Source organism: Balaenoptera musculus, chromosome 17 (genome assembly GCF_009873245.2).
Source record: "Balaenoptera musculus isolate JJ_BM4_2016_0621 chromosome 17, mBalMus1.pri.v3, whole genome shotgun sequence".
Lineage (NCBI taxonomy): Eukaryota > Metazoa > Chordata > Mammalia > Artiodactyla > Balaenopteridae > Balaenoptera > Balaenoptera musculus.
This window is the reverse complement of record NC_045801.1, coordinates 49,787,531-49,811,602: the sequence shown is the minus strand read 5'-3', so window position 1 is coordinate 49,811,602 and position 24,072 is coordinate 49,787,531.

The following is a 24,072-nucleotide window of genomic DNA, read 5'->3' as shown; positions in this document are numbered from 1 at the left end:
CGAGAATTCAGCAACACCAAACCAGCTCTACAACAAATGCTAAAGAAACTTCTCTAAATGGGAAACACAAGAGAAGAAAAGGACCTACAAAAAGAAACCCAAAATAATTAAGAAAATGGTCATAGGAACATACATATCGATAATTACCTTAAACGTGAATGGATTAAATGTTCCAACCAAAAGACACAGGCTTGCTGAATGGATACAAAAAGAAGACCCATATATATGCTGTCTACAGGAGACCCACTTCAGACCTAGGGACACATACAGACTGAAAGTGAAGGGATGGAAAAAGATATTCCATGCAAATGGAAATCAGAAGAAAGCTAGAGTAGCTATACTCATATCAGATAAAATAGACTTTAAAATAAAGAATGTTACAAGAGACAAGGAAGGACACTACATAATGATCAAGGGATCAATCCAAGAAGAAGATATAACAATTATAAATATATATGCACCTAACATAGGAGCAACTTAATACATAAGGCAACTGCTAAAAGCTATAAAAGAGGAAATTGACAGTAACACAATAATAGTGGGGGACTTTAACACCTCACTTACACCAATGGACAGATCATCCAAAATGAAAATAAATAAGGAAGCAGAAGTTTTAAATGACACAATAGACTAAATAGATTTAATTGATATTTAAAGGACATTCCATCCAAAAACAGCAGGTCTCAAGTGCGCATGGAACATTCTCCAGGATAGATCACATCTTGGGTCACAAATCAAACCTCAGTAAATTTAAGAAAATTGAAATCATATCAAGCATCTTTTCTGACCACAACGCTATGATATTAGAAATGAATTACAGGGGAAAAAAGGTGAAAAACACAAAAACATGGAGGGTAAACTATACGTTACTAAATAACCAAGAGATCACTGAAGAAATCAAAGAGGAAATCAAAAAATACCTAGAGACAAATGACAATGAATACAGGATGATCCAAAACCTATGGTATGCAGCAAAAGCAGTTCTAGGAGGGATGTTTATAGCTATACAAGCCTACCTCAAGGAACAAGAAAAATCTCAAGTAAAGAATCTAATGTTACACCTAAAGAAACTAGAGAAAGAAGAACAAACAAAACCCAAAGTTAGCAGAAGGAAAAAAAATCATAAAGATCAGAGCAGAAATAAATGAAATAGAAACAAAGAAAATGATAGCAAACATCAATAAAACTAAAAGCTGGTTTTTGAGAAGATACACAAAATTGATAAACCATTAGCCAGACTCATCAAGAAGAAGAGGGAGAGGAGTCAAATCAATAACATTAGAAATGAAAAAGGAGAAGTTACAACAGACACCACAGAAATACAAAGCATCCTAAGAGACTACTACAAGCAACTCTATGCCAATAAAATGGACAACCTGGAAGAAATGGACAAATTCTTAGAAAGGCACAACCTGCCGAGACTGAACCAGGAAGAAATAGAAAATATGAACAGACCAATCACAAGTAATGAAATTGAAACTATGATTAAAAATCTTCCAACAAACAAAAGTCCAGAACCAGATGGCTTCACAGGTGAATTCTAACAAACATTTAGAGAAGATCCAACACCCATCTTTCTCAAACTCTTCCAAAAAATTGTAGAGGAAGGAACAATCCCAAACTCATTCTATGAGGTCACCATAACCCTGCCACCAAAACCAGACAAAGATACTACAAAAAAAGAAAATTACAGACCAATATGACTGATGAATATAGATGCAAAAATCCGCAACAAAATACTAGCAAACAGAATCCAACAGCACATTAAAAGGATCATACACCATGATCATGTGGGATTTATCCCAGGGATGCAAGGATTCTTCAATATACGCAAACCAATCAATGTGACACACCATATTAACAAATTGAAGAATAAAAACCATATGATCATCTCAATAGATGCAGAAAAAGCTTTTGACAAAATTCAACACCCATTTATGATAAAAACTCTCCAGAAAGTGGGCATAGAGGGAACCTACCTCAACATAATAAAGGCCATATACGACAAACCCACAGCAAACATCATTCTCAATGGTGAAAAACTGAAAGCATTTCCTCTAAGATGAGGAACGAGACAAGGATGCCCACTCTCACCAATATTATTCATCATAATTTTGGAAGTCTTGGCACGACAATCAGAGAAGAAAAATAAATAAAAGTAAAACACATTGAAAAGAAGAAGTAAAACTGTCACTGTTTGCAGATGACATGATACTATACCTAGAGAATCCTAAAAATGCCACCAGAAAACTACTAGAGCTAATCAATGAATTTGGTAAAGTTGCAGGATACAAAATTAATGCACAGAAATCTCTTGCATTCCTATACACTAATGATGAAAAACCTGAAAGAAAAATTATGGAAACACTCCCATTTACCACTGCAACAGAAAGAATAAAATACCTAGGAATAAAGCTACCTAGGGAGACAAAAGACCTGTATGCAGAAAACTATAAGACACTGATGAAAGAAATTAAAGATGCTACCAACAGATGGAGAGATATATCACATTCTTGGATTGGAAGAAACAATATTCTGAAAATGACTATACTACTGAAAGCAATCTACAGATTCAATGCAATCTCTATCAAATTACCAATGGTATTATTTATGGAACTAGAACAAATCATTTTCAAATTTGTATGGAGACACAAAAGACCCCAAATAGCCAAAGCAGTCTTGAGGGAAAAAACAGAGCTGGAGGAATCAGACTCCCTGACTTCAGACTATACTACAAAGCTACAGTAATCAAGACAATATGGTACTGGCACAAAAACAGAAACATAGATCAGTGGAACAAGATAACCCAGAGATAAACCCACGCACCTATGGTCAACTAATCTATGACAAAGGAAACAAAGATATACAATGGAGAAAAGAGAGTCTCTTCAATAAGTGGTGCTGGGAAAACTGGACAGCTACATGTAAAAATGAAATTAGAACACTCCCTAACACCATACACAAAAATAAACTCAAAATTGTGTCAAGATCTAAATGCAATACTGGACACTCTAAAACTCTTAGAGGAAAACATAGGAAGAAAACTCTTTGACATAAATCACAGCAAGATCTTTTTTGATCCACCTCATAGAGTAATGGAAATAAAAACAAAAATAAAAAACTGGGACCTAATGAAACTTCAAAGCTTTTGCACAGCAAAGGAAACCATAAAGAAGACAGAAAGACAACCTTCAGAATGGGAGAAAATTTTTGCAAATGAATCAATGGACAAAGGATTAGTCTCCAAAATATATAAACAGTTCATGCAGCTCAATATTACAGAAACAAACAACTCAATCCAAAAATGGGCAGAAGACCTAAATAGACATTTCTCCAAAGAAGATATACAGATGGCCAAGAAGCACATGAAAAGCTGCTCAACATCACTAATTTTTAGAGAAATGCAAATCAAAACTACAATGAGGTATCACCTCACACCAGTTAGAATGGGCATCAACAGAAAATCTACAAACAACAAATGCTGGAGAGGGTGTGGAGAAAAGGGAACCCTCTTGCACTGTTGGTGGGAATGTAAATTGATACAGCCACTATGGAGAACAGTATGGAGGTTCCTTAAAAAACAAAAAAATAGAATTACCATATGATCCAGCAATCCCACTACTGGGCATATACCCAGAGAAAACCATAATTCGAAAAGACACATGCACCCCAATGTTCATTGCAGCACTATTTACAATAGCCAGGTCATGAAAGTAACCTAAATGCCCATCGACAGACAAATGGATAAATAAATTATGGTACATATATACAATGGAATATTACTCAGCCATAAAAAGGAACGAAATTGTCATTTGTTGAGATGTGGATGGATCTAAAGACTGCCATACAGAGTGAAGTAAGTCAGAAAGAGAAAAACATATATCGTATATTAACGCATGTATGTGGAACCCAGAAAAATGGTACAGATGAACCAGTTTGCAGGGCAGAAGTTGAGACACAGATGTAGAGAACAAACGTATGGACATCAAGGGGGGAAAACCGTGGTGGGGTGGGGATGGTGGTGTGCTGAATTCGGCGATTGGGGTTGACATGTATACACTGCTGTGTATAAAATTGATGACTAATAAGAACCTGCAGTATAAAAAATCAAACAATCAATCAAACAAAAAACTAATACTAAACGTTCTTTGGGTTATTTGTATGGAAATATGTTAATATAAATGTTTCAGACATTACATTAAATTTCTAAAAATCTCATATGTTCTGGTATAATGTTGTAAGTCATAATTCTAGTTATTACTTTAAAATGTATATCTCAGAAATAACTAAATTTCCTTGTCAATTGCATTATTATGAACCTTCATCAAATCTTTAACCGTGGTCAGTTTAATGTCCTTTGTCATTTACAGACAGTTCTGGGTGTACTCTGATGCTTTTGCTAAAATGTTTCTGTAAAAGTGTTTCATCTTCAAGGAATTCATGGAAAAGACTGACAAGTACAGGTTTCTGGTAACTGACTATACTGCTGAACTGAATGAATAAGCATTTTCAGAACTCTAATGGAAAACTGATGAATTCATATAAGTGCTAACAAAAGATCAAGATAAAAAAAAATTAATTACATGGGGCTGAGTGAACTGATGAGGATGATTATAATTTTTGTGACTTTCTGTCTGAATAAAAAAAAAAATCCCACAAAGACTCAGAGGCGAAAAATATACAAATCAATTTTCACTGCAAAGTAAAGGAGCTGTTACAGTGGAGGATTACTGGACTGAATATCAATATTATGACATAGTATGAGTGTGTTTTGTGTTTGGAAATTGTAATCATTGTTGCTTTTGTCGTGGTCATCCATTTACAATTCTTGGTGTCAGTTTATTTGTCTCTTGTAAAAATAAAATACAGTGTGTGTGTGAAAAAGCAAAACAAAACAAAAACAAAACAAAAAAACCAAACCACCCAATCAAAAATGGGCAGACTTAAATAGACATCTCTCCAAGGAAGACTTACAGATGGCCAACAGGCACATGAAAAGATGCTCAACATTGCTAATTATTAGAGAAATGCAAATCAAAATGAGGTATTGCCTCACACCTGACAGAATGGCTATCATCAAAAAGTCTATAAATAATAAATGTTGGAGAGGGTGAGGAGAAAAGGGAACCTTCCTACACTGTTGGTGGGAATGTAAATTGGTGCAGCCACTATGGAAAATAGTATGGAGGGTCCTTGATAAAACTAAAGTAGAGCTACCATATGATCCAGGAAACCCACTCCTGTGTATACACCCAGAAAAGATGAAAACTCTAATTTGGAAAGATACACACACTTCAATGTTCATTACAGCACTTTTTTTTTTTTTTTTAATAATTTTGTAAACTGGGCGTTTTTTTTTTTTTTTAACATCTTTATTGGAGTATAATTGTTTTACAATGGTGTGTTAGTTTCTCCTTTATAACAAAGTGAATCAGTTATACATATAAATATGTTCCCATATCTGTTCCCTCTTGCATCTCCTGCTCTCCCACCATCCCTATCCCACCCCTCTAGGTGGTCACAAAGCACTGAGCTGATCTCTCTGTGCTATGCGGCTGCTTCCCACTAGCTAACTATTTTATGTTTTGCAGGGTATATATGTCCATGCCACTTTCTCACTTTGTCACACCTTACCCTACCCCCTCCCCATATCCTCAAGTCCATTCTCTAGTAGGCCTGTGTCTTTATTCACGATTTACCACTAGGTTCTTCATGACCTTTTTTTTTTTTCCCTTAGATTCCATATATATGTGTTAGCATAATGTATTTGTTTTTCTCTTTCTGACTTACTTCACTCTGTATGACAGACCCTAGGTCCATCCACCTCACTACAAATAACTCCATTTCGTTTCTTTTTATGGCTGAGTAATATTCCATTGTAGATATGTGTCACATCTTCTTTATCCACTCATCTGTTGATGGACACTTAGGTTGCTTCCATGTGCTGGCTATTGTATATAGTGATGCAATGAACATTGTGGTACATGACTCTTTTTGAATTATGGTTTTCTGAGGGTATATGCCCAGTAGTGGGATTGCTAGGTCGTATGGTAGTTCTATTTTTAGTTTTTTAAGGAACCTCCATACTGTTCTCCATAGTGGCTGTATCAATTTACATTCCCACCAACAATGCAAGAGGGTTCCCTTTTCTCCACACCCTCTCCAGCATTTGTTGTTTCTAGATTTTTTGATGCTGGCCATTCTGACTGGTGTGAGATGATATCTCATTGTAGTTTTGATTTGCATTTCTCTAATGATTAATGATGTTGAGCATTCTTTCATGTGCTGTTGCAATCTGTATATCTTCATGGAGAAATGTCTATTTAGGTCTTCTGCCCATTTTTGGATTGGGTTGTTTGTTTTTTTGTTATTGAGCTGCATGAGCTGCTTGTAAATTTTGGAGATTAATCCTTTGTCAGTTGCTTCATTTGCAAATATTTTCTCCCATTCTGACAGTTGCCCTTTGGTCTTGTTTATGGTTTCCTTTGCTGTGCAAAAGCTTTTAAGTTTCATTAGGTTTCATTTGTTTATTTTTGTTTTTATTTCCATTTCTCTAGCAGCTGGGTCAAAAAGGATCTTGCTGTGATTTATGTCATAGAATGTTCTGCCTATGTTTTCCTCTTAGAGTTTGATAGTATCTGGCCTTACATTTAGGTCTTGAATTCATTTTGAGTTTATTTTTGTGTATGGTGTTCGGGAGTGTTCTAATTTCATACTTTTACATATACCTGTCCAGTTTTCCCAGCACCACTTTTTGAAGAGACTATCTTTTCTCCACTGTATTTCCTTGCATCCTTCATCAAAGATAGGGTGACCATATGTGCGTGGGTTTATCTCTGGGCTTTCTATCCTGTTCCATTGATCTATATTTCTTTTTTTGTGCCAGTACCATACTGTCTTTATTACTGTATCTTTGCAGTGTAGTCTGAAGTCAGGGAGCCTGATTTCTCCAGCCTCATTTATTGTTCTCAAGATTGCTTTGGCTATTCGGGGTCTTTTGTGTTTCCATACAAATTGTGAAAAGTTTTGTTCTAGTTCTGTGAAAATTGCCAGTGGTAATTTGATTGGGATTGCATTGAATCTGTAGATTGCTTTGGGTACTATAATCATTTTCACAATGTTCATTCTTCCAATCCAAGAACATGGTATATCTCTCCATCTATTTGTATCATCTTTAATTTCTTTCATCAGTGCCTTATAATTTTCTACATACAGGTCTTTTGTCTCCTTAGGTAGGATTATTCCTAGATATTTTATTCTTTTTGTTGCAATGGTAAATGGGAGTGTTTTCTTAATTTCACTTTCAGATTTTTCATCATTAGTGTATAGAAATGCAAGAGATTTCTGTGCATTAATTTTGTATCCTGCTACTTTACCAAATTCATTGATTAGCTCTAGTAGTTTTCTGGTAGCATCTTTAGGATTCTCTATGAATAGTATCATGTCATCTGCAAACAGTGACAGCTTTACTTCTTCTTTTCCGATTTGGATTCCTTTTATTTCTTTTTCTTCTCTGAGTGCTGTGGCTAACACTTCCAAATCTATGTTGAATAATAGTGATGAGAGTGGGAAACATTGTCTTGTTCCTGATCTTAGTGGAAATGTTTTCCGTTTTTCACCATTGAGGACGATGTTGGTTGTGGGTTTGTCATATATATCCTTTATTATGTTGAGGAAATTTACCTCCATGCCTACTTTCTGCAGGGCTTTTATCATAAACGGGTGTTGAATTTTGTCAAAAGATTTCTCTGCATCTATTGAGATGATCATATGTTTTTTCTCCTTCTATTTGTTAATATGGTGTATCACGTTGATTGATTTGCGTATATTGAAGAATCCTTGCATTCCTGGAATAAACCCCACTTGGCCATGGTGTATGATCCTTTTAATGTGGTGCTGGATTCTGTTTGCTAGTATTTTCTTGGGGATTTTTGCATCTATGTTCAACAGTGATATTGGCCTGTAGTTTTCTTTCTTTTTTACATCTTTGTCTGATTTTGGTATCAGGGTGATAGTGGCCTCGTAGAATGAGTTGGGGAGTGTTCCTCCCTCTGCAACATTTTGGAAGTTACAGAAGGATAGGTGTTAGCTCTTCTCTAAATGTTTGATAGAATTCGCCTGTGAAGCCATCTGGTGCTGGGCTTTTGTTTGTTGGAAGATTTTTAATCACAGTTTCAATTTCAGTGCTTGTGATTTTTCTGTTCATATTTTATTTTTCTTCCTGGTTCAGTCTCGGCAGGTTGTGCATTTCTAAGAATTTGTCCATTTCTTCCAGGTTGTCCATTTTACTGGCATAAAGTTGCTTGTAGTAATCTCTCATGATCGTTTGTAGTTTTGCAGTGTCAGTTGTTACTTGTTCTTTTTCATTCCTAATTCTATTGATCTGAGTCTTTTCCTTTTTTTTCTTGATGAGTCTGGCTAATGGTTTATCAATTTTGTTTATCTTCTCAAGAACCAGCTTTTAGTTTTATTGATCTTTGCTATCATTTCCTTATTTCTTTTTCATTTATTTCTGATCTGATCTTTATAATTTCTTTCTTTTGCTAACTTTGGGTTTTTTTTGTTCTTCTTTCTCTAATTGCTTTAGGTGCAAGGTTAGGTTTTTTCTTGAGATGTTTCCTGTTTCTTAAGGTAGGACTGTATTGCTATAAACTTCCCTCTTAGAACTGCTTTTGCTGCATCCCGTAGGTTTTGGGTCATTGTGTCTCCTTTGTCATTTGTTTCTAGGTATTTTTTGATTTCCCCTTTGATTTCTTCAGTGATCACTTGGTTATTAAGTAGTGTATTGTTTAGCCACCATGTGTTTGTATTTTTTACAGAATTTTTCCTGTAAGTGATATCTAGTCTCATGGCATTGTGGTTGGAAAATATACTTGATATGATTTCAATTTTCTTAAATTTACCAAGGCTTGATTTGTGACCCAAGATATGATCTATCCTGGAGAATGTTCCATAAGCATTTGAGAAAAATGTGTATTCTCTTGTTTTTGGGTGGAATGTCCTATAAATATCAATTAAGTCCCTCTTGTTTAATGTATCATTTAAAGCTTGTGTTTCCTTATTTATTTTCATTTTGGATGATCTGTCCATTGGTGAAAGTGGGGTGTTAAAGTCCCCTACTATGATTGTGTTACTGTTGATTTTCCCTTCTATGGCTGTTAGTATTTGCCTTATGTATTGAGGTGCTCCTATGTTGGGTGCATAAATATTTACAATTGTTATATCTTCTTCTTGGATCGATTCCTTGATCATTATGTCCTTCTTTGTCTCTTGTAATAGTCTTTATTTTAAAGTCTATTTTGTGTGATATGAGAATTGCTACTCCAGCTTTCTTTTGATTTCTTTTGCATGGAATATCTTTTTCCATCCCCTCACTTTCAGTCTGTATGTGTCCCTAGGTCTGAAGTGGGTCTCTTGTAGACAGCATATATATGGGTCTTGTTTCTGTATCCATTCAGCCAGTCTGTGTCTTTTGGTGGGAGCATTTAGTCCATTTACAATTAAGGTAATTATCGATATGTATGTTCCTATTCCCATTTTCTTAAATGTTTTGGGTTTGTTATTGTAGGTGTTTTCCTTCTCTTGTGTTTCTTGCCTAGAGAAGTTCCTTTAGCATTTGTTGTAAAGCTGGTTTGGTGGTGCTGAACTCTCAGCTTTTGCTTGTCTGTAAAGGTTTTAATTTCTCCTTCAAATCTGAATGAAATCCTTGCTGGGTAGAGTAATCTTGGTTGTAGGTTATTCTCCTTCATCACTTTAAATATGCCCTACAAATCCCTTCTGGCTTGCAGAGTTTCTGCTGAAAGATCAGCTGTTAACCTTATGGGGATTCCCTTGTGTGTTATTTGTTGTTTTTCCCTTGCTGCTTTTAATATGTTTTCTTTATATTTAATTTTTGATAGTTTGACTAATATGTGTCTTGGCATGTTTCTCCTTGGATTTGTCCTGTAGGGGACTCTCTGTGCTTCCAGGACTTATTAACTATCTCTTTTCCCATATTAGGGAAGTTTTCAACTATAAACTCTTCAAATATTTTCTCAGTCCCCTTCTTTTTCTCTTCTTCTTCTGGGACCCCTATAATTCGAATGTTGGTGTGTTTAATGTTGTCCCAGAGGTCTCTGAGACTGTCCTCAGTTCTTTTCATTCTTTTTTCTTTATCCTGCTCTGCAGTAGTTATTTCCACTATTTTATCTTCCTGGTCACTTCTCCGTTCTTCTGTCTCAGTTATTCTGCTATTAATCCCTTCTAGAGTATTTTTAATTTCATGTATTGTGTTTTTCATCGTTGCTTGGTTCCTCTTTAGTTCTTCTAGATCCTTGTTAAATGTTTTTGCATTTTGTCTATTCTATTTCCAAGATTTTGGATCATCCTTACTATCATTATTATGAATTCTTTTTCAGGTAGACTACCTATTTCCTCTTCATTTGTTAGGTCTGGTGTGTTTTGACCCTGCTCCTTCATCTGCTGTGTGTTTTTCTGTCGTCTCATTTTGCTTATCTTACTGTGTTTGGGGTCTCCTTTTCACAGGCTGCAGGTTCGTAGTTCCTGTTGTTTTTGGTGTCTGTCCCCAGTGGCTAAGGTTGGTTCAGTGAGTTGTGTAGGCTTCCTTGTGGAGGGGACTAGTGCCTGTGTTCTGGTGGATGAGTCTGGATCTTGTCTTTCTGTTGGGCAGGTCCACTTCTGGTGGTGTGTTTTGTGGTGTCTGTGGCCTTATTATGATTTTAGGCAGCCTCTCTGCTAATGAATGGGGCTGTGTTCCTGTCTTGCTAGTTTTTTGGCGTAGGTTGTCCAGCATTGTAGCTTGCTGGTCATTGAGTGTAGCTGGGTGTTGGTGTTGAGATGGAGATCTCTGGTAGATTTTTACTGTTTGGTATTACATGGAGCTGGGAGGTTTCTTGTGGACCAGTGTCCTGAAGTTGGCTTTCCCACCTCAGAGTCACAGCCCTGATGCCTGGCTGGAGTACCAAGAGTCTTTCATCCACATGGCTCAGAATAAAAGGGAGAAAAAATAGAAAGAAAGAAAGATAGACAGAGGGTAAAATAAAATAAAATAAGATAAAATAAAATAATATTATTAAAATAAAATATAAAAAATAATTATTAAGAAAAAATTTTTTAAAAGTAAAAATAAAACAAAAAAACAGTTGGACAGAACCCTAGGACAAATGGTGAAAGCAAAGCTATACAGACAAAATCTCACACAGAAGCATACACATACACAATCACAAAAAAAGGAAAAGAGGAAAAAATAATATATCTTGTTCCCAAAGTCCACCTCCTCAATTTGGGATGATTCTTTGTCTATTCAGGTATTCCACAGATGCAGGGAACATCAAGTTGATTGTGGAGCTTTAATCCACTGCTTCTGAGGCTGATGGGAGAAATTTCCCTTTCTCTTCTTTGTTCGCACATCTCCCGGTGTTCAGCTTTGGATTTGGACCCGCCTCTGCATGTAGGCCGCCTGAGGGCGTCTGTTCTTCGCTCAGACAGGATGGGCTTAAAGGAACAGCTGATTGGGGGCTCTGACTCACTCAGGCCATGGGGAGGTATGGGTACGGATGCGGGGTGAGCCTGAAGCGGCTGAGGCAGGCATGACGTTGCAGCAGCCTGAGGGGCACCGTTCATTTTCCCGGGGAAGTTGTCCCTGGCTCACGGGTCCCTGGCAGTGGCAGGCTGCACAGGCTCCCGGGAGGGGCTGTGTGGATAGTGACCTGTGCTTGCACACAGGCTGCTTGGTGACTACAGCAGCAACCTTAGCATCTCATGCCTGTCTCTGGAGTCCGCACTGATAGCCGCTGTTTGCGCCCATCTCTGGAGCTCCTTTAAGCAGCACTCTTAATCCCCTCCCCTTGTGCACCAGGAAACAAAGAGGGAAGAAAAAGTCTTTTGCCTCTTAGGCAGGTCCAGACTTTTTCCCAGACTCCCTCCCGGCTAGCTGTGGTACACTAACCCCTTCAGGCTGTGTTCATGCCGCCAACCCCAGTTCTCTCCCTGCAATCCGACCGAAGCCTGAGCCTCAGCTCCCAGCTGCTGCAAGCCCCGGTGGGTGAGCAGACAAGCCTCTCGGGCTGGTGATTGCTGGTCGGCACCAATCCTCTGTGCGGGAATCTCTCCACTTTGCCCTCTGCCCCCCTGTTGCTGTGCTCTCCTCCGTGGCTCCGAAGCTTCCCCCCTCCGCCACCTGCAATCTCTGCCCACGAAGGGGCTTCTAGTGTGTGGAAACCTTTCCTCCTTCACAGCTCCCTCCCACTGGTGCAGGTCCCATCGCTATTCTTTTGTCTCTGCTTTTTCTTTTTTCTTTTGCCCTACCCAGGTACATGGAGAGTTTCTTGCCTTTTGGGAAGTCTGAGGTCTTCTGCTAGCGTTCAGTGTGTGTTCTATAGGAGCAGTTCCACGTGTAGATGTATTTCTGATGTATCTGTGGGGAGGAAGGTGATCTCCACATCTTACTCTCCGCCATCTTCCAAACTCCATAGCAGCACTATTTATAATAGCCAAGGCATGGAAACAACCCAGGTGCCCATCAACAGACAATTGGTTTAAGCAGATGTGAGATTATATATATATAATAGAATATATATAATGGACTATTACTCAGCCATAAAAAGAATGAAATATTGCCATTTGCAGCAACATAAGTGGACCTAGAGAATATCATACTAAGTGAAGTAAGTTAGGCAGAGAAAGACAAATATCATATGATATCACTTATATGTGGAATCTAAAAATTAATACAAATGAATCTATATACAGAAACAGACTCACAGACACAGAAAACAAACTCATGGTTACTGAAGGAGAAAGGGGGGGGATAAATTAGGAGTATGGGATTAGCAGATAGAAACTACTGTACATAAAATAGATAAGCAACAAGGATTTACTCTACAGCACAGGGAACTATATTCAATATCTTATAATAACCTATAATGGAAAATAATTTGAAAAAATATACGTAACTGAATCACTTTGCTGTACACCTAAAACTAACTCAATATTGTAAATCAACTATATGTCAAAAATAAATAAAAAATTTAAAAGATTAAAAAAATTAAATTTTGCTAGCACACTACAAACTGTAGTCTGTTAAACTAACAAATTTTTTTTTTTTAAACTAACAAATTTTGAACTGGACATTGACAGCTAAGTAGGAATTTACCAGACACACTTTACAGTCTGTGATTGTTACCTGTCAGGTCTATGCAAAGAAAAAATAGCACTCACATTAGATATGTCTTCCACTCATCTTCCAAAAACATTAATTTTCAGGGTTGTTACTTTTTTTAAAACTTATTTTTAATAGAAAAGATGAAAATAACGTGATTCTGCTTATGTCTTAGAAGGAGCATAGCCTTATGTGGAGGCTGAATTGGAAGAGGATAGTGCACTGGGGCCCACATTATGACTTAGAAGCCTGATATAGTAGTGAGTTTCCTGATATTGGGATGATTTGCAGCATTAAGTATATTACAGGGGTTCACAGTCCTTTCACTGAAATGATCCTTTCAACTCTTAAGAGGATACCTTAATTTCCTTTTTAAAGAAACATAGACATGGAAAAATAGTATATAAAATGGTCAATGGTCGTGGTAAAAATCACAAGAGAATGCACTTCAATTTTTGTCATTTCTGTCCTGTTTTCTGTGATCAGACAGACTCCATATTTTCCCTGCTATTCTCCCTAATCTAAACTTAAAAGAAGTGCATAGAACACTTCCTTGACATCATCTGTTTAAAATGTATATTATCTTTGTAAGATAAAACACCACAAATAATGTACCCATTTCTGTGCAAAACTGACTACATTCTACTACTGGATAGACATTCTTGTCCTAGCTTTTACCTTCCAGGAAACATCTACCCTTCAACTTTATGAAAATTCTACAACAAAGAAATCTATAAAATAAAATAAAATCCAGAATCACAACAAATTGTCATTTCCAAAAGAATTGTTGAATCAATACTTCGAAATAATACTTGAATTTAAATCCTTGAAAGAATGTGATTTGAATCGAATCAAGCATAACATAGCTATTCCAGCTGAAACTCATATTTAGTCAATACTTTAATATTCCTTTGCTTCATGTGAGTTACACTAAAAATCCTAGCAAAACTGCATCAGACAACACACACAACCTTCCCTCAACAAACTGCTTCTTCATTTCTAGTACTAACAATCAGGAGGATATTCTAATTAGGTTTTTTAAAAAAAATAATTAGAATTTCAGTTCCCAGAAATTACTGCCAGTTTCTATATTCTACAGTAATGAACATTAATCTCTTGTCTTTTCATCTGTTAGTGGTTTTGTTCACTGAGGAAACATAGAAACTATAGCTGACCTTATGATTAACTGTAAAATTCTCTTCAACATACTGAATTCAAGCTTAAAAAGATACCAAAAATATTTTATAGATAAGTTTCTCAGTCAGTGCAACAGTACATTTAATATGGAAGCTCAGACTGCTATTCAGTGTTCACTACATTTTATTTTCAACTTGGGTTTTAGTCTGTGATTTATACCTTTTCAGACCTGGCATAGTTAGGCAATGAAAAATAGTATTCATTTTAGACATCTCTTCCATCCACTCTTCAAAACCAATATTTTATCATGGTGTTTCTCTCTTATTTCTAAGTAGAAAAGGTGAAAATCAATGGAAATGTGCGTGGCAACTATTTTCCAAAAATGCAGGATGCATCTGCAAAGGGAGGTCTGACTCAGTTCCATATCGTGCTCACTCTCTTGAAGATCCCAGCATTGTGATAGTAAAATCCTATGTGGCAAGTTCACTGGAATTTCACATTGCGATTCTGTTCAGTCCGTAAATGTTATTTTGCTTGGTGCTTAATCTAGTTAAATAAAGAAGAAGTTTCCACAAGAAATTTCCAAATTTCCACCACATCCAAAACCAACTTTCTCATGTGAGCATAAACATAGATCCAACAGCTCTAAAGGTCCTGAACTTCAGTGTGTGGGATGAAACTACTATGTGTGCTTGTATCTGGTGTTTGCTGCTTTTCAGTGTTTATCTAACAGACTCACCAGCAACCACATGACATGTTAAATAAGCAAAGTGTTAAGTTGAAGTCAAAATTTTAAAATTGTTTGAAAAAAAGTCATTTAAATTAAAAATAAGCAGGGCAAATACACGTGTGATCTCAGGTATATACACAAAGAGACTCCAGTACCAAATAAATGTCTACTATGGAGCTTAGTTTTTGTACTTTATATAAACAGCTTTTATTTCTAAATTCACTATGGTAATGATATGAGGTAACATATGCAGTCTACAAGGTCATGTTCTACCCATAATCCAACTGCTCTGTTGGCTCCATGGTGGCAAGCTGTACATTTTTTTTTTAACTTAATGGCCACACATTATGCCATTTTGTGAGACTTGAGGTTCATTAGACCTTCTGTTCAAGTGCCTTAAGGCCACAATTTGTTCTGACTCTGCAATTACTGGTGACAATTTTTATATGCAGCCAAATTTTTCAATCACAGTGGGAAGGTTTGCATAATTTGGGGCTTTTTGCTCTTCTCTCTGAAAGTCTCATATTGGAAAAATATTAAAGATGCATTCTGAGAAAGCATTAATGCTGCATGTACCATTTTACTATTTTTCAAAAGAATAGACCGGGGAAAGGAACGTAGGGAAATAAAAGATATTAGCACATCTGGTTTTTTGTAAACAGATTGCATTGGCTTGTGATACAGTATAAACTCCAAGAGGAAGGGATAGCTGGTAAACTTCTTTGTTGGATATATTAGGCAAAAGCATCATTTTTCAAAAATATTTAATTCTTTGAAATCTGTTCACGAGAATTTACACCTTTAGGTGAGTTTTCCTATAGTGCATTTCAAATTAATCTTGAAAACAACAAACAACCATGAGTTACTGTCACTGAGCCTCTTCTATCAATTTCAGGGGTGCTGAGCGAAAGTCAGTCAGGCAAGAATTTAAATCACTCCTGGCCAAAAACTTGGAGTGAATCCATTACAAACATGATGGTATGCAGAGACTAATTGGAAGACAAATAAAGACAGACTATTCCTATGCACGATCCTGGGGTTTGATTTGTAGGTTATCAGTACATGCTGACCTAGACCAGATTTTACAAGACAGAAAGAGTCTGTGCATTGAAGTAAATGAATGTGAAATTGTGGCAACTGACCATTATTTTCAAAGATTAAAGGCTGAAACCAATTCATTTCAACACAAAAGCTCAAGAGAGATCATTTCTGCCCAGGAATCTTGTTGATGTTTGGGTAGGTTAGAAGTACTTGAAGATCAGAGAAGAGTCTGGAAAAAATATGTTTAAACCAAAAAGACACAAAGAGAGAGAGAGAGACCCAGCAATATGAAAGCAACAGAGCAACAGTAAAAGCTTTCCTTGAGAAATGAATTTAAGTTTGAGCAAAGCAGACCCATCCTTTAACCTGGAGAAGGAACTGTGTGTTAATGGCCCAGAATTCTCCTGTGTCACTGTGTGGACCTGCAAACCCGTAGATGAACAGAACTGATTTATACTGCAAACAACATATTTGTCTTTACTTACAGTAGCAGATGTGCAGCTGTGTTTCTCTAACACACACCAGAGACCTGGGTTCCAATCTCAGTCAGGCAAGTGACTAGATATACTACTTAGGGTAAATCATTTTATCTTTGTGAACATCAGCTTCCTCAGCTATAAAATGTGGGTAATAATGGTGTGAAGGAATGATTAAATGGAGTCTGTAATGCCAACGGAACACTAAAATGGAGCCAGGAGGCCATTGGGGAAGTGGGGCCTTGGCACTTCTCCACCTAGATGGAGCATGGACTTTGAGTTGGGCCACAACATCCTGAAAGAACACTTACACAGTGAACTTTTGCATAGTAACAACATTAGCAACCAATCATGTATAGACAAGAATGGTTCTTCTCTGCCAGCACCAATCATAATTCTTGCAAAATAATTTATGTAAGCTTCCTCCTTTTTCCTTTAAAAATCCTTCAGTTTTCAACCCTCCTCAGAGAACATTTGGGTTGCTACCCAGATCTGTGTCTCCTGAATTGCCATTCTTAAGACCCCAAATAAATGTTTTTGTTGCCTTACAGCGCTGGTTTTATTTCTTGGTCGACATTAGCTATTTAAAAAGTTTGTGAATAGGTTTAAACAGTATAACTTATGTAACTATTCAGGATTTGTAGTATATATTCACTATACATTTGTCAATTTTTTGTTAATTTTGGGTGGAAATGGACTTTTCTGCGGAGAAACAGCACTAACCAAAACTCTAGTAATCTTCATTGGAGGAAACAAAATGGAAGAAGTTAGCTCACTAATAACAAACACCACCTGGAAGATAATAATTATCACTCTCTTCCCTGGCTTGGCAGTTTCCCCATCTCAACACTGGCTAGTGCTACAAATTCCTGGAATTGATTCAGTGCAGAGGTCCTTGTTTCCAAGACCCTAAATAAGTTGCTAGGATACCACTGGGACCTTTTAACACTTTATTTTTCTTTTATCAGTATACTACTCAACAGGTAGGTCCTTTTATAAATTGGAACATAATATATTTCTTAACTTGACATGCAGCAATCTGTAAGATCAAGTTGCATATAACTAGCCATGCTAAATTTAACAATGTTAAGCCTGTTTGTTAGATGATCATTGTTGGACACTTTAGACCTGTATTATTTAATAGTTTAACCTCTAACATATGCTTAAAACACTTCAATATGTGCTGTAATAATTTCCTCAAACACTATCAATTAGTGAAAAAAAAATGTGGTACAATAAGAAAATTTCCATGTAAAATCAGCATCATTTTCATGTATGTATGTTCCAAACATTTTAATTATGCTTCAAAAAAGAGATGTAATATTATCCATGTGGATTTATAATAAATACACTTTCTAGTTTTCTCTTGAATAATTATCTATGGGATATCCAGGCTTCACTTTCTGTGAAGGGAGAGAAAGCGGAGTGATCATTTTACTTGGCTGTTGAACAAGTGAGTTGCTCAGCAACAAGAACAACCGTTCAAAAGATTAGGTCAATAATGTCCACTTGAATCCAGTAACACTCAAAGGTCATATCCTTGAGTGTCAGACTACAGCCTGCTTCTCAGAGAAAACCTGGATTCTAGAATTCAAATACATGATCTTTACTGTGTGCTTTAAATAATATTAATTTTTTTGAGTTAAAACAAAAAGTCACGTCAAAATTATAAAACTAGAATAACTCCTGGTAAATTCATTTCCACAGAACCTCAATGTTATGGATTGTCCTCAGTGTTTGGGTTCAGATTCACCTAGGTCTGGCCTACTTACTATTTTACTAAAATAATTTTCAGTAGGTGAATTATAAAAGTTTGTTGATTTTATAAAAAGTCAGCTGTTTCCTCATCTAGGTAGGATGACTCTTTCTCAGTTTGAGTCAACTGTTATGTGTCTATGGACCATTTGTTAAAATTTACCATTTTTAAAGGTATAGTTCAGTGGCATAAACTGCATTCACATTGTTGTGCAGCCATCACCACCATCCATTTCCAGAAGTTTTTCATCCTCTCAAACAGAAGTTCTGTACCCATTAAACAATAATTCCCCACTCCCTTCTCCCCCCAGGCCATGAAAATTACCATTTTACTTTCTGACTCTATGATTTTGACTACTTTAGGTATCTCATATAAGTGGGATCATACAGTTTTTGTCCTTCTTTTGACTGGTTATTTCACTTAGCATAATGCCCTCAAGGTTCATCCATGTTGTAGCATATGACAGGATTTCCTTACTTCTTAAGGCTGAATAATACTGCACTGTATGTATATACTACATTTTGTTTATCCATTCTTTGGTCAATGGACTCTTGGGTTGTTCCTACTTTTTGGCTATTGTGAATAATGCTGCTATGAATGTGGGTGTACAAGTAAAGAAAATAAAATGAAGTCCAGGATGTCCAAGTATCCTAAGCATTTCCTGGATTTTGAGTTCACAGAAGACTTTATGGATGAGATGGAGGAGATGGTTCCAATCCCACTCCCCACAGTGAAAGCACTAATTAAATCTTGTGTTCATATTTGTTTTTACAAGCTATTTTTATGCTGCCACTAGTGGTCCCTTGATGCCCTTCTCTGACAGCCCCTCAGCCTCTGGTTTTCTGTGCACCAAGTGTTTCAACTTTAGCTCAATTCCTCTGCCCCTCTTATCTAGGAACTCAGCAAGACCAAAGGCAATATAGCCGTATGTTGTGATTCTATATGATCCTGGGGGCAGGGGTGGGATCACACCCATCACTCCAAGAGGAGTTTTAGTACCATTTCTCCAAGAAAAGTCTCAAGTCCTAGCTAATGTGTCAACTGAACAACTTGCTGAAAAAATAAAAATAATAAAGATCTGAGGTTTAATGAACAGCTATTTGATAAATAGTAAAGCTGAACATGACTTCATCCTACAGAAACTGAGTCCCAGTGTCTGGGATGACCTCTTCTGGCGTTCATTCATGATGTGATTTGAATACAGATTCAAAAAGAAGGAAACTTTTAAAATTAGTACACAGTGGAGATTCTAGCAGAACTTGTGTGCATTGTGTGAGGAAATCATTCAGCTATCTTTAAATTATACCTTTTCCCCTAATTCCACAACCTTCCTAAACTCACACACAAGCAAAAAGTCAATAGTCAACAAAGCAAGTAAGCTCATGAGGTTTTCTTACCTTATGAAGTGTTCAGGAATAAGGGACAGTTGGAAGAAAGAGAAAAACCCTCTAATTTAGTAGAGGAGTACTCATTTCAAATAAAGAAGATTGAATTGGTTCTAATAGTGAATGGATTAGGAGATGTCAGACTGATATTATTGAAGCTTTTTTCCCCATGCCCCGGTACTTTGATATTGAGTCCTGGGTGAAAAATTCAGCTATCCTTCTATATTTTTTCTCTTTTTCTCTGATTTAAAGAAAAAGAAAAAGGGCAAACCATTTGAAATGAACTTGACAGATAAACCATAATCACAAGTTACAACAGAGTTAAAAGCTCAAGTCCACATAGCTACTGTACTGGTCACACTCCCCCAGTAGCCTGTCCCAGTAGCCTGCTCTATGCTCCCTTCTATTTCTCAGTAGTTCTTCTGCCCACAACATATTCTTTTTCTCCTACCCTCAGAAGCTGGACTAGGTCCCATAGGTCCCTTGAGGATCCACCTTATAACCTTACCTCATAAACTGAGGCTAGAGTCAAACTTGAGGAACTAGGTCCTCCTGGCTCTTTTCCTCATCTTTTTGCTCAGTCTCTTCAACTAACTTATTTTACTGTCTCTCTCGTTTACAGCAGTTTTATATCACGTGTCCTAAACTATAATTAACAAGTCAAGTTCCCCAAAACAATTTAATCAAAGCAGCTTGCAGGGAAACACTTTATCTACAGTTTTCTATAACTCCACAACAATTGATATAAGCAGGGGAAATTAAAGATATGTGATTGACTTTGTATTGTTCTGTTTCTTGGTTTGGGTTTTTTTTTTTTTTTTTTTTTTTTTTTTTTTTGCAACAGGGTATGTCAGAATTTCTATAACAAAATAAGCATTGTCCTTCAAGATGGTTGTATCCAGATGTTGAGTGTTTTTTTCCCAACAAAGCTCCTATTATTCAAAATGTTCCTAGGAACTTCTGTTTTAAAATTACCTTGACTGCCAATTTACAAGAAGTATAAGGAATATCTCATTACTTTATGACTGTACCTCATAAAGGTCATAATTTTCTTTAAGAAAATAAAATGTTGTGCTTTAGACATAGTTAAGGTTACAAGCCTCTGTGAGAAGTAATCCAGTATAACTATTCAAGACAAAGACTGTGGAAATCTTAGACTAGAACTTTGAGTCAAAACAAAAATAAAGCAAGCTGTGCCTTGTATATATGCCTGAGGCTATGTCTACAAAAAATTTTCACTTAAGAGTAAGATGTTCAGCCAGTTAGTTTGTTATACACTGCCAAAAATCTGATTTGATCTGGTTGTTTATTTTATTTTTTTATTTTATGACCAGTTGCTTAAAAGAACTGACCCAGTCAACTAGTTATAATATCATCTACATGGACTCAGTTTCAGAAAGCTCCCTGCTTCAGGTTCAGGCTATAATTATTAAGCTAGTAACACAATCAAAACCCTTTCAAGCATCTTTTTGACTTAAACAAGATAATTATTCTAAAATAAATCCTTCATAATCGTGATGGTATATATCATCTCCCTACAAAGTTTACAATGAGTAATATGGCTTTAAACTTCAGATACTTCCACACCTAGTATAAGTAGAATTTCCTGCAACAGAGATTTATGTGAAAAATTATTTCTTTCTTTTTTTTTTAATGTTTAAATGTTCAAGTGTTTGGGGTATAACAATATAAGTTATCATGTTCATCAAGGGGAGTTAAGATAAAATAATTTTTGTAGAAAAGCCAGGAGGATACAGAATTGAATGTCAAGGTCTAAGTTTTATGTGAATGAAACAGAGAGCTGTGTATTGTAATGCCTTGAGGAACATGGGGCAGTAGTAAAAAAGTCTCAATAGAAAAAGTGGCCCATTTGTTATCTGAATTTCAAGGTCATTGTGCTGTTCTATATGGCAAGTGTGAAATTAATTACCCTCTATTTCAGGTTTAACAATAAGAAGACAATAAAGCAGAAGTGGAGATAAAGATTTGTAGTTCAGTAAATGAGGCCATAATAAATTGAAACATGATCATGGGTGACTATAATATTAAAAATACAAGCATATAAATCCATATATACAGAAAGTGCACATACAGTGTGTAATTTAGAACCTGTGGAATATATTTATGTCATATTTCTTTAAGAAATATTAACCAAAAACACCCTTCAAAGGTAAAATAATCCTTCAATATAAAAACATATCCTTCCAAAATGGAAAGTTGGGATTCAGACATTTAAACAAAAATTAAACATTGAAATTTTAGTTAGGTCATACCAAAGTTTCCTGATGGTGATATATACAAAAATTTATGGTGAACGCTATAATTTTTCTTCTTGGGTAATGCATTATTATTATTATTAACATCACTATTTTATCATCATTTATATATAGCATGATAGCAGATATCCTATTAAAATAAATTGAGTTTTAATTATTTAAAAAGTATTTGAAAAACTGATTCTTTCAAAAGTGATGATAATGAAGGTATGTTTTATTTATTTATTTATTTATTTATTTTTTAATCTTAAAAATACTTTATTGACTTACACATTTTCTCCTTTTGTCTGCTTCCTCTCCTTTATACTCCCTGAGATCAAAATTTAAAAAAAAATATTAATATGTTGGTTTATTATAGAATGTATAAAAAATTCTTTACACACTGAAATGCAAATTATCTCTAAAATCATATTAATTTAACATTTGTGATACCCTTGCTTAGCTTTCTGTGAAAGAGCTGAGTGAGTGGTCTTTCTGTAAATTATTTTTTCTTGATAAGTCTCATCTGAAGGAGTCTCTGATTAATTAGCACTCACTTATTAAGTACATGCTATGTATGAAGGCCCAAACCGAATCGAATCCAGTTTAGCCAACAGAAACCTGGCTGCCAAAATATGCTCCAGTTTTTAATATCTTAGACTTTCATTTTCTAAGTGGACATGAGCCTCAAATAAAGTTGGGTCTATTCTCCAAATGTGAAAACTGCCACTATTTCTAGATTTCATCATCTCTTTGCAATCCAATGATCCTTCTGTGTGGTATTCTACTATCTTCCATAGTAGAATGAACGCTGCATATGGAGTCAGAACACTAGTTAAAATCCTAGAAATGCAACCTTCTAGCTGTGCAACTTTGGGTAACTAACATTTATTTCTCTATTTATTTCCCCATTTCAAAAAATGGAGATATCACCATGTTTGCATAAATCTAGAACAATGCATGACATAAAGAAGGGATTTGAAGTAATAATTGCCTTTTATAAAACTATTTTTTCACTAGTGATAGAATTTTTATGTTCTTGAATTTACGCATTCTTCTTATCAAAGTAATACCTACAAATGACACTGCAGAATCTCTATCTCTTCTGGTGTCTTTCCATTTATATATATATATATATATATATATATATATATTTGGGTCCCACCAATTCATATGCTGAAGCCCTCACCCTCAATGTGGTGGTATTTACAGGTGGGACCTTTAAGAGATAATTAGATTTAGATGAGGCCATGAAAGTGGAGCCCCCACGATGAGATCAGTGTTTTTATAAGAAGAAGAAGAGACACCAGAGCTTGCTGTCTCTCTCCACCTTGTGAAAACACAGTGAGAAGGTAGCCATCTGTAAGCAAGGAAAGAGTGCTCATCTGGGTACCAAATCAGTTGCTATCTTGACCTTGGACTTCTTGGTCTCCGGAAATATGAGAAATAAATTCCTGTTGTTTAAGCCACCCAGTCTATGGTATTTTGTTATGGTAACTTGAGCTGACTGAGAATATATATATATATATATATATATATATATATATATATATATATATATATATCTTCAGCTTTCAAAAGGACGTGTATAATCCAAATGCCCAGTACAAATTTAGCCTCCTCAATTTAAGTCTTTTTCTACATCCCTTCTCTTGCTGTTTAAAGCTTATGATTTGTCTCTTCTTGTCACTGGAAACCTCCCCTTCAGTTAGCCGCACAGAAGAGGGAAAGAATTTTGATTTTATTCCACAGTTAATAAGAAATCACTCTATATACTTGGACAGAGATTTTTAAAAAAAAATAAAGAATATTAATTTGGTTACTCTGTGTAGAATATCGAAGACAGACCAGAGGTTAGAAACCCAGAGGTTTATTAAAAATGGTGAAGTTAAAATTGATGACGGCTAAAATAGGGTTGTGCTTATGGAAATACAAATGATTGTGTTGACACTTTGGAGTTGAACATGCCTTAGTTCTTGCTTTCCATTATCACTAATGGTGTGGTATTCAGTAGGTCTCTTGACTTCTCTAAGTCTCAGGACCCTCTTCTTAAGATGGGATTAATAAAACCAACGTTTTCCATGGATGGTGTGGGGATTTGAAGAACCTATAGTGACTAGAATTGATATTTAG